The sequence below is a fragment of the Symphodus melops genome (assembly GCF_947650265.1).
Source record: "Symphodus melops genome assembly, chromosome: 6".
Taxonomy (NCBI): domain Eukaryota; kingdom Metazoa; phylum Chordata; class Actinopteri; order Labriformes; family Labridae; genus Symphodus; species Symphodus melops.
In genome coordinates, this window is record NC_136696.1 from 20,781,951 (window position 1) to 20,794,096 (window position 12,146).

The 12,146-nt window shown below is 41.7% G+C and overlaps 1 protein-coding gene and 1 long non-coding RNA gene across 10 annotated transcripts in view; one reads left to right on the forward strand and one right to left on the reverse strand.

Annotated features, from left to right (window-relative positions):
• Positions 1–12,146, reverse strand: part of tjp1b (tight junction protein 1b) — a 50,966-nt gene that overhangs the window by 27,958 nt on the left and 10,862 nt on the right. Inside the window, exon 1 of one of the 5 annotated variants that reach the window (XM_079346288.1) lies at positions 1,781–1,888. The exons of the other annotated variants lie outside the window; for them this stretch is intronic. The gene's annotated coding sequence lies outside the window, so the exon portion shown is untranslated. Of the gene's footprint in view, positions 1–1,780; positions 1,889–12,146 lie in introns of those variants that run through there. 5 annotated transcript variants of the gene reach the window in all.
• LOC306825503 lies at positions 98–7,259 on the forward strand. Of its 5 annotated transcripts, none has more exons than XR_013779277.1 (5): positions 98–1,216; positions 4,345–5,895; positions 6,165–6,218; positions 6,312–6,414; positions 6,564–7,259. It is a non-coding gene; the product is annotated as an uncharacterized lncRNA (long non-coding RNA). The 5 variants fall into 5 exon arrangements; XR_013779281.1 differs by lacking the exon at positions 98–1,216 and having other exon boundaries at positions 2,769–4,466; positions 5,652–5,895; XR_013779278.1 differs by lacking the exon at positions 98–1,216 and having other exon boundaries at positions 2,769–5,895; positions 6,312–6,423.

Consider the following 12,146-nt stretch of genomic DNA (forward strand, 5'->3'; position numbering starts at 1 on the left):
ACACAGCTATCTGAATTATTCAAAGGCAAGAAGCAGTTTAATCGAGCGAGGAACATCCAATGGTTTAAACAAATCTGTACTGTAAGTGCTTCCCCCCCCCAGCTCCCCTTTCTCATAACATTACATTCTTTAAAGCCAGTGATGAGATCTTTAAGTCATAGACTCGTGCTCTTGGGAAGCCTTACTCACAGACGTGCAATAAAACATTTATCATATTTTCATTGAAACACACACTTAATGAAATGTTAATGTACACTTTAAGTCAGGGGTCTCCAACCTTTAATAGGATGAGAGCTACTGTAAAAAAAAAAAAGAAAAAAAAAAAGTTGTGAGCTACTTCTACTCCCCTTATTTTTGTTTTGTTTTTACAGTGTATATTAATATTATTATATGCTTACATTTAATGAGATTTCTGACACTGCATGCTGTGGACCAGGGCATTGTAATCTGGTTAGATAGATCTCGAGTTGTAGTAAGTAGATACAGTTTGCTAAGAGTAAGGTTTCATCTATGCACAGGGAAGTTTTTCTTTTTTCTTTTACTATTTTCTTTCCTTTATTTATTTATTTTTTAATATTTTGGATCTGCTTGGCGAGCTTGTTGGAGACCCCTGCTTTAAATAGACTTTTGGATGTCTGATTTCTAATCCAAGGTCTGTGCGAACATCTCTTTGTTATCTGATAAAAACTCACCTACAACTGAAGTCTAAGACAAGAGAAACTCGTTTCTAAATTGAAAACATAAAGATGTTTTGACTGCTATTTTCCACATCAGAAGTTGATGTTTACCTTTTAATCTGTGATTTGGCATGTCTGGAAGTTAAATTAAAGTGGGCATGTTATCCTGAACCAACATGATGGACCAGCTGTAGTTATGCGCCACATATAACATGGTGTAAACAAACGATGATATCCTGCAAAGTGTCCAGTGTGTTGTCGATAATCAACAGGTGCTGACTGGTCCTTTAAGTGCATGTTAGCCACAGTGTGTACTGACATGTAAACCGGGATGTGGATAGCTCAGACAAGCGAAACCCCCTCCCAACACAGGACAGCCCCCTATTATAAAAAAAGACATGCATCTGTTCGACCACAAGTTAAACCTCACTCAAACATCAGGACAGAGCAACCTGACGAAAGTCAGCTAACAAGCTAACGCTAGCCGAGTGCTAACTAGCTTCGCTGAAGACCCACTTTGATTTCACCATCAAAACAAGGTGAGCCCCCCGCGTGACCTTTACGGACATTTAGAAAACAAATATCCTATTTCTATCAGCTGAGCTCACAGTGTGACATCTTCTTCACCAGTACCAATCTCACCCTTTATTTTATCTTGTACCCCCCTGTTAAACCCTCCTGGTCAAATCAAACCCCCGAGCTGGCCGACATTTTGTTCCAGGAGCTAACAGGGCTAGCTCATCGTAGCTCACGATACCTGGACGCTCAGCTCACTCTGACACGGTAACAACTGGATCAGTATGGTGACAGCTCGACCTCAAGGCATGTTGTGAGTCAGTGTCATCTTTAATGCAAGCTCAACACACACTAGGACTATAGGCTTCGTCATTTATCCATTCAATTAGAAGATAACGTTAGCATGTTGGCCAGCTAGCTCTCCGCTTAGCACAGCTAGCAGTGAGTTGCACCGTTATCTCCTGCTTGTATCCGTCAAGAGGAGGAGGAGGAGGAGGAGGAGGGACACATCCAGCAGTCAGCTACTGCGGCTACAGCGAAACATCCCAAACAATGTACTCACGAATATATCAAGAAAACCACTTCACCTTCGCAGAAGCAATGGTCCTTGGGACGACGAGCTGGTGAAAAAATCCCCTCTCACAGAAAAGGAATGAAAACGTCTCTCTGGTGTTGGCTCCAGAGCAGCAGCCGCCGCACTGCAATGGCAGGCAGTGGATGAAGCCTTCTTCTCCCCCCCCCTCGTCTCTCTCTCTCTCTCTCTCTTTCTCTCGCTCTCTCTCTCTCTCTCTCCCCCTCTATGCTCTCACACTTCGGCTGCCGTCACCGCCGCGGTGACAGTGACAGGTCTGCCTGGAAGCAACCATTCCGGGAGGGGGAGACGGGGGGGAGGGAGGGTGTCCACAGCAGCAGCATCAAGTGCCGGGTATCAAACGGTGTGATGAGGAGAGAATAAGATGATGAGGCATGAACGGTCCTCAATGAACTGAACTGTTCTCAATAAATATGGAGGGCTGGATTCAACTGTTTAATAACTGATGTATAATACATCAATTAACCATCCTTACATTAAAAAATTATAGGCCTATATAAAAAAAAACACAACTATAAAAAGAACAACTCACAACTCTCCTGTCGGACAAAACAAATCTAAATTCTAAATACAGAACAGCTATTACTATTGACAATATGCAAAATTACATATGTTATAACACAAGGTTATTAATATAATTGTAAAATATTTTAAGAAACTCTCAACTGAAGGGCTGTTACTATAAGGAATAGATAGATAGATAGACAGACAGACAGACAGACAGACAGACAGACAGACAGATAGATAGATAGATCATCTTAAGATAATTATACCATATCTCTGTATTGGCCTTCATAATGACTTTCTTTTTAGGTGATATGACTTCCTTAAAGTATTTCCTAAAATGTTAGTAACAGATCTTTAAATATACAAGAAGATTGATTAAACAGAGAGCACATACATCTTTGTGAGGATGTTCCTTTAACAGACGCATGTTTAAACATAGGTGTGTGTGTGGGGGGGGGGGGGGGGGCGGAATAGCATTACTTGATTATTTAAATGGCCTTCGAAGCAGCTCTTATTTTTTTTGTTCATGCAGCAACTTACACCAAATCTTTTATATTGCCACTTTAACAAATCATGTGACCTGATGGTTTTTTTGTTTTTTGTATTTTTTTATACAACAGCAGCAGCAACATATGCTACATGGCCATTTTCCTTCCCTGTATTACATGTATGAAGTAGCTGCAGCTGTAAAAAATATCCTACTCCAGAACCTTCCGCTGCTATGAAGGTCTTAATATCGATTTGACAAATTGTATTTTTAAAATGACAGTTTAGTTTGATTGATTAGAGGTGCTTTAAAAGAAAGGGCTAGACAAGGACAAGATGTTCATCTCTACTGCCTTCCCTTGTGTGTCTCTGTTTGTGTGAGTGTGTTTTGTTTTTCCAAATACCCTTTTTTAGACGAGGATCAGAGGCCCAAAATCTAAAAGAGGATTAATGCCAACTTTACAATGTTTAAAATGCAAAAGACAGAGTGAAAGCAGTCTTTGTATATTTTACTTTTAACTACAGCAAACAAACTCTTTAGATGGAGAGCTGAGGTCGGCTTCTTCAGTAGTAATGACATGCTGCATAAAGCCATTTAAAATGCAGAGGATAGAACTAAAATCCAGCCTACAGTCACGATGCTCAATACTTTTTCCCATGGGGTATACAGATTGAATCAATATACAGTAGAATGTAAATTGTGCACTGCACCAAACCACCACTCTTAAGACTTCATCCTATGCACTTTTCAAGTTTTCCTGCTGGCTTTTTCCACAAGTACATCATTCTCTGCAGCAGCTTGTGTTGTGTGTTTTATCACTTTGAGATTGTGTGACCGTTCTTGTCACCTCTACCTCTGGCAGTAATGAGCACAGGAGGAGATAGGGGCAGAATGTAATGCCGGAGGAGCACAGAGGTCCTGCAATGTTGCTGACGTAAGGAGACTCGCCGCAGATTCCATTGGAGGATCGGGGAGGAGAAGAGGGGAGAGGGGGGAGGTGGGGGCATCTTGAATGGAAGAATGTGAGATGGCCAAGGTCATAAGAATTAGATAAACACGGGTGCGGGGGGTCATATATATCCTGTGGAGAAACAAAATATGATGAACAGCAGTCGTAATCATGTGAGGATAAGGAAACCCCACAGAAATGCTAATATCCATGACCTGCACTTCTACAGTCCATGGATAGCGATAAAAGGCAAACATTTCACAATATGACAGGATATTTAATGTCATTATGGGTAGATGATGGCAAGTATCACCATTAGTTATCATGCATTACAGTATTAGCAGAAGTGCTGAAGCAGAAAAATGCAATTAAGCTCTCAAACACCTCTGGAAGGGCATGAGTGTAAACTTTTTCTTACAGTGCATCTGATTAAACTGGCTTTGATGTGAGTTTATGCCGCTTAATGTATCTTTGTTGAAGCCCTTGAAATACCCTCTGTTAATGCTTCGACAGTGTTTGCATCGCTGGCTCCAACAGCACAGAGGGAGTTTCACATGCCGTGCAACCGAATTATGCAGCCCCCTTTCCCTTTCTCTCTCTCTCTCTCTCCCATCAGCACATTTAGATGCACAGACAGGATCCAAAGCAGAGTATGACTGCAGGAACAAATCACACGAGTGGAGAAAGCAAATTAGAAATTCACAGCAGGACGGCTTTTAGAGTGCACCGCCCCTGACGGTGAGCGAGTCACCTCTCAGCTGTACAGGTCAGCAAAACAGCCGACTAAGCAAAGGTTGGCATGGCTATCTATGAGCTTTAATGACTGCAGCTATCAAGTGACATGACAGACATTAAACATAGCACTGCAGCAATGGATAATAAATGCTTTTGTCTATTAGCGAGGTGAGAGAAAAAAAAGATGATATTGTGTGACACGGTGTTGCCAAAAGCTGCAAGATGAAACAGGAAACTTTGTGCTTCTTATCTTGTTATCCAGTCTTTGGTTTTACAAATTGGAGTACATCAGTGTAATCTCATAATGGAGTGAGCTGGCTACTGTACAGAGGCTTGTATTTCTGTGATTTCTGTGTTGTCCTCTGTCAGTAACGCTGACCTCTAGCATGAGGATGCAGCACACTTGACTTGACAGCCAAGCCATTAGTGCAGGACAGAAAATTCCTTACAGCAGGTTTCGTGATAAAGCCCAATGATTACAAGGTGCAGCATGTTCAGAGCACGGATAGAAAAGACTCAGGGCTCCATGATCCAGCGAGCACCAGATATCTTATAAAGTCAGCAGTTAAAAAGACACTTATCAAAAGGTGCTTTATAGAAGGACGAGGTGCGACCTCGAGGACACAGAGTTGAGGATGTGCAGCAGTAAAATCTCCTGAAATGTGAAGGAGATACAGTTCGGCGGTTGCCTCTTGATCTCTGTCCAGATTATTAGCAGCTGGATTTACAATATGCAAGTTTAACACCTGTCCTGCAAAAGAAAAAAATATCTCATCTGCAGTACATTTTGATACGGCTTTGGAAAATTGTCCGCATCTCTTTGTTTCTGTACCTCGTGCTTTATGCCTCAACCCTTTGATGCATGCCTACCCCACTTACTCTTCCCTGTCTTTCCTCTGTCTTCAACTGTCCTATCATTAAAGGCAAAATGCCATAAATAAATTCAACACGCTTTAAAGGGAGTATTTCAAGAATGATGCAGAAAGTGGCGTACTAGTATAAACCATTGTGTTCCAATCACCATACAGGAAGTGTTTATACCAAACTGGATTTACTGTTTCTCACACTTCAGAGCAGCGAACAGATCCCATGTGCAGGGAGGAAGTACATATTTGTAAAGATTTCCCCAAATGAACTCTTAATCCTCGTCTCGGTTTTTTTTTCTCCCACCAACGGCTGAGAGCTCAGACGTATCAGGTGACACGAGATGACCTCACTTCCCCCCAGCCCTGCGGGTCATGTGACAAGAGGCCAGAGACATCCAAATCCTTTATGCATCTAACTACAGCATCATGTACAGTAGCAAAGAAGCAATCACCTAAGTATGTTTATCCCAGCAGGCGGCGAGGCCCTGATGCTAATAAAGATGAACTATTCCAATCAGTTAATGTAGATGCGCGTGAGACAGAAAAGACCTGCAGAGGAGGAAAGGGTGAGTTGGATTGTTTTTTGTTTTGTTTTGTTTTCAACACTAGATTGCAGCGATAAACGGGAAGCCAAATTCCTTTGGGGGAATAAAAGCTTTAAAACGATTCTTATCAATCCAATAGTGATTTGACAGACAGCTTAAAGTAGGCGGCAGATTAACCATCTCTTTTAATTAGGAAAACTCATTTACAGGTCACTCCAAGGAGAGTCACTTGTCTAAAACCTACAGTTCTATACAAAACACGTGATATAACACTATTACAATTTATATAGATTCACCGTACACCAAGTGTGACCTCCAACGTGAACGACCACTCAAATGATTAAGTAAGTGTCTACTTGTCTTTATTCTCCATCCAGCAGACCTCGAAATGAGTTTGGATTCATAAGAGTTTGTCTATTCATGTCTTTTTCCCCAAGAGAGCTACCTCGCTAAGGATGAGAGGGAAGCAATTAGAGGCCTGTGCGGTGCGGGATCAGGTGCTCCCCTCCGACTACACTGATGGGGTATTGTGGAAGGCAGGTGATGTGGGTAAGAGAGAGACAGGGGGGGAAAAAAGGAGAACAATCACCCAGTGTTACCTCACCGCACTGCGGAAAGAAGCAAAGAGATGTTATTAATATGCACCCCCTCACAATTTAACAGAAAATTCTTTTTTATCACAACCACAGGTAGACTCTTTCAAAATCCAATTAAGAAGAAAAAATGGAGCCAAGATGATTTCCCTTCCAGGAAGAAAAATGCAAGTGTGTAGTTTGTAATGCATCAAGGGGGATTCAACTGTTGACTTCACTGACCGCCAGCGACCATGCTCTTCCCAACAACTCTTTCCATTCTAATGGCTGCACGACCCACTGTTTTAAATCATCTTATTAGGCATTTTTCCTCCCTCATATGGAAGCCAAACTTTCTTAAAAATCCCACCTCCATACTGCACATACATCCACTCATCCTTTTTTTTGCGTCAGCCATGCAAACATGGATGTTTTTCTCAGTGTTCCTGCACATAAAGGTAGTAAAACTCTGCCCTCTGCAGGATTTCAGTTGAACACTATTCATCTGCGTTCAGCACAACCATCTTGAGCCATGCAAGAGGAAAATCTATATGAACAAATATTCACGGTGGCGTGAAAGCAAGCGTGAGGAGAGTGGATATGCGTGATTGTCCCTGCTGGCTGATGATGCACGTGTGAACCGAAGGAGGGAGACACAAGAAGGAGCCGGCGTTGTTCACCCACGGGTGCGCCGGGATGGGATCCTCCTGAGTCTAAACAGCATATGGTGCCTCCCTCGGCATCAACACACATCTTACATGTCCAGCAACACGGCAGGCTGCACAAACACGCACACACACACACACACACACACACACACTAAAACACACAGCCACAGCAGAAAGACGCACACACAAATTGTTCAGACATGTCTTTTCATTCATGCTTCAACACAATGCATGCATTTTTGGCCTACTAAGTATATGGGTTTTCATCTTTTTTTTTACCATCAATGGTTCATAATGGCTTTTTGTGGCATAAAATCTCAGTAGTATTATGTCATGTCTATTATTAACGTGCATGCTTTTAAACATCAAAGTGCAAGTTTCACGATCAGATTATAGCTACTGTTAAAAGAATAGTGGAGAATTATGGTAATATTATTAATAAAAGTGACAGGAGTGGTAAAATTATAAACAATTTACTGAAAGACTGTGTTTCTGTACTATTTGACTGATTATTTTTAGTCTCTTTTTAAGGTTTTTTTTGCATGAATGCACAAATTCAATTCTTAGTTTTAGCTTAATGTAAATTTACTCACGTTGAGGATAGCTATTACTTTGACAATAAACAGGTTTTCTAAATGTACAAAACACAACCATGTAAGCGAGAAAATTATTCTATTAAAAAAGACATACACCAACTGACAAAAACACAAAATACCTCCCCAGAAAACATCGGCTATGCATCTTTATGATCAGTTTAGCTCTGTGTTGTTCAGTCAGACTGCTGGAAGGGAAGCTTCTGCTTTTAGACAGCAACTGAAACTATGTGCTGCACTGAAACTATTTATTTAAAATGAAATAACATTGTAAAAATAAGATTAAAGTGTATTACATTTGTTTACTGATCTAAAGTATATGGAAAATGAAATGCTTGTTCCTCTGTATTAATGTGTTTACGTTTAGATCTCAGCAGTAGGATAACTACAGTGAATCTATAGCATGGATGAATAGAAAGATACCTAATATGTGCCCCTGAAAAGCAGCGTGTTCATCTCACAGAATCCATCAGCAGACAATGTAATCCACCGAGTGTCCACAGCTGAGGACATCAAACCCTGTGATTGATTAAGTTGTCTCAGAACAACCTTCCCTGTGTTTTATTCTCAGTGCTTGACTTCCCTTCATGGCCACCATCTTGATTCCTACAAACATTACATCATCCTGCTGCTGCTGCTTGTCCTTCACATGACCCCATGCTCAAGTGCTCAAATAAGGGTAGGGGGGGATAACATGAACATCAAACCCTCCTTGGTAAAGAGCCAGAATCATAATGAAAGCTTGTTACGGCGGTATTAATAGATGCAGACTGTATTTTTGGAACGGAAAATATTGTACTTGATGTTGGTTTAGTGCTACATTTTCACTCATCGTCGGTTGCTGAGGGTGCTTACTGTCCAGGGCTCTCCTCTTGTCATAAATCATGCTGGAAAAGTCAATAGAGTTGTTGGGATTTATGTGGGTTTGAGTCCTCTCTCTTGAAATGATTTGTTGCAGATGAGGGACACGAGCCCTGACCATAAAAACAATTCTGAAGCACGAGTCGTTGTCCTCAAATCTTCCTCAGACAACCAAGGTCTCTGCTGTTTATGATCTTTAAACAGCACCCTTTAAAGAAGTGGGAAAAATCTGTTTTCGAGCATCTTTATACCAAAGGATATGGCATAAAACCTATCAATTATTTAAAAAACACGTGAAATAGGTATAAATGTGTTAACAAGACACCGGTATTGTGTTTGTATGTTGTCTTTGAAAAATACTGACATTTCATGCAGTGAATTGTTAAAGAATTGTGGCTGCAGAGGTCGTAAAGTCACCATATTGCTACGAGATGTGTGACATAATAGTACAACACACACACGGTGCAAAGTGCCTTCAGTGACCTGCCATATGTCTCATCACAGGACCCATAGGCAGACCTTGCTCCTGAGTCAAAGCCTCCAGAAACAAACCAAACATCTGCCATCCCCCTCAATCCTGCCTGTGGGATCACACATGTAGCACACACACACACACACACACACACACACACACACACAGCTCGGTCACATACAACCTCCATCACCTCCAACCATCCCCCTGTGCTTATCACCTATAGGACAAAAAAGAAGAGCATCCATTTGACACTGTTCTTACATAACAGGCCCAATCACAGAGCTTCCCCCCCTCCTTCCAATAAGGCCTCCTACAGCGTTAGTCGTGATAAATCTCCTGCTCCAACCCCCCACATGCCTCCTCCTCCCCTTCCCCTGTTTTCTCGTGCTGCATCTCACTCAGGTTCAGGTCTCAGCGCTCCCACCCTCGTGTACCTCCAAGCCTCCATCACACGGGAACAATCTTCCTCTAACAGGCCCTGAATATGCAGATTGGCTAATTCAGCTGCAGTTGCTCTGTGTGTAAATGCATCTGCAGCACTTTCCCAAGACCGAGCAGCAAATAAATGCTTACGCTGGGGCTTTTTTTTTTGGTGTGTGGTGGAGGATGGGGGGGAGTGCCTCCGTCCACAGCAGACTGCAGCCAAGGAGGAGATTTTAGAAGCGGGACAGGGCAAGCAGAACTAATAAGAGATTAAGACTTTGACCAAGGCAGAGCTCAGGGCCCCGCCAGTGACTGATCCTGATCTGTTAAGGAGTAATTAATTTAATTGCGCTTTTTATCTCAGCTTAGTGGCACCTGCTCCTGCTGATACACTCTTAGTTTCTCTGCAACTCACCTGGTTATAGCCTCTGCCGCAAACATCCCTTTTACAAATTCCAAAACAGCTGAGAGGGCGGGAAAAAATACTGCATTAAAAACACATCTTTCCCTCAAAAACCCATTAGCCTCAACATTGCACCAGCAGGGACACAAAATAGCGTTATGTGAGAGTATTTTTTTCCACCAGTATCATGATGGTGTACAATGCACAGAGGAATAAGATACAAATTCAGAATGGTGTCATTTTGATCCATTTAAAAAAAAGAACATGCAGCAAGCGAGAAATGTTACTATTTGTTGGATTGGTTGGTTTGGAGATTCATGGTGTAAATAATAAAGAGAAAAGGAGTTTGTGTTGTACAGTATCTGAACAGATGGACTTATGCTTCTCCCAACAGAAATCCTGTAAACACTGCTGCTTTGAAATGAGACGAGCTGTTGTTGATGAATGCAGAAAAATACCTCCTGCAATACACAAAGCCATCGGGTGCATAAAAGACTGTAGTTTTATCCCCTCCTTCCTACTCCTCCTCTTCTTCTTCTTCTTCTTCTTCTTCGTCTTCTACTTCTTGATCTCTATTGTGCTTTCTGCAGCCTTAGCACTAAAATCTGATTCAAGCTTTCTGTGAACAAGAGCGCTGCTTGCCAACACAAATGACAGCGGGAGTGGGCCAGGGGCCAAAGTCCTCCCCTGACTATCAAGAGAGAAAAGCAATCAAAAGGAGCAATCGATAAAAACAAAGTCTTAACTACTATTGATTATTTAGCTCTACGCTGATGGGCAATGATAGTTATGGACCTTAATTCATACACTCACTTGATTAATATCTTTAGTTTTCTGTTAAAGAAAAAGCCAATCAGGCAAGATCTTTTCTTTTTCCTGTCATTAAACCGCTGCAGATCATCCAACGGCTCAGAGGCTCAGTGTTGTGTCTGTTGTGATATTTTGGTACGGATGCAAAGGAAACTGCTCCTCAGCTCAGCATCCTGCAGTCTCATCACTCACTGTAAGGCGGACTGTTACTTCCATCAGCTGCATTTCAGTTTGGGCAAGTCAGCAACTTTTTCCTCCAGTGCACACACAGCCTGTACAAAAGAAATATACCATGAAGAGGCCAAGAGCCCTGAGCCGAGCGCTCCGTCTGTGCAGAGAGGCCTCTGGAGCCATTTGAAGCATCCTATGAGTGACAGGCCATAAAGACAAATGACTGTGATGTGGTAAGTCGCTCTCTGTGCCTTACAAAGCAGGAGAGAATACAAGCATGCAGCAACACTACACTGCCTTCTCCATTCAGATGAAGGCTTATGATGGCTGTGCATGGCTCAGAATCAAGGCCACTACTAATCTGTCAATTACAGTCTAAAAGCATCCACCTCCAGCATTGCACAGTTAGGTTTACATGCAGGGAACTGAAGGGTGATTTTGTAAAAGCTTTTAGAATGTAAGGATTTGGTTCAATCTCCGCGGCAATTTTCTCTTTGAGTGACACAATAACTCATAGGGGTTTTTTTTACATGCTTAGTGTAGGGAAGGCAAAGACAAAAGAAGTCCTTTCATTCAGACTGATATATTGGAACGAGTATTACTGTCGATGGATTGAAATGTTGACTTATTGGTCTCCGTTAGAGGATGAAGTATTTTAGCTTTGGTGAAGAACTGTATTCCAGACGCTAGTGCCCTTAAATCTAAAACAGATATCCATGATGCCCAGAGGAAAATTCCTAATTACTTCTGTGATCCCCTGACTTTACCTTAAACACCACCATGTGTACTTACACAAATGGTTTTGAGGGAAATTTCTTCACAACTATTCGGAAAAATATCTCAACAACTATTGGATGGAATTTGATGTAAACATTGATGCAACTGACAGATGTTTTTTGTTTTTTTTAAACTTCAATGATTCCCCAACTTTGTATTTAGTGCCATCCAAGTCAAAAATTCAACTGTCCAAAACTTTAACTTTCCCATTAGCACCAGATTCACTGTGTGCATGCAAACATGCTCAACTACGATAGTTAACAAGATAGACATGAACATGTTAGCATGCATCATCACAGATCTGCAGGCATGTCTGTAGTGTCATTCATTAAACATCACGTCAGAGAGGCTTCAAAGACAGCACCACTTTGCAGAGTGTCCCTCGTGACAGAAGATTTTAAGTTTCACTGCAGGTATTCTTCACACTACATGGTGTTTCATTTAATTTTTGTTGTACTCAGCAAAAGCTGCGCAAATATGAAACCTGCATCAAACACACACTGAGGAATCTGTAAGGCT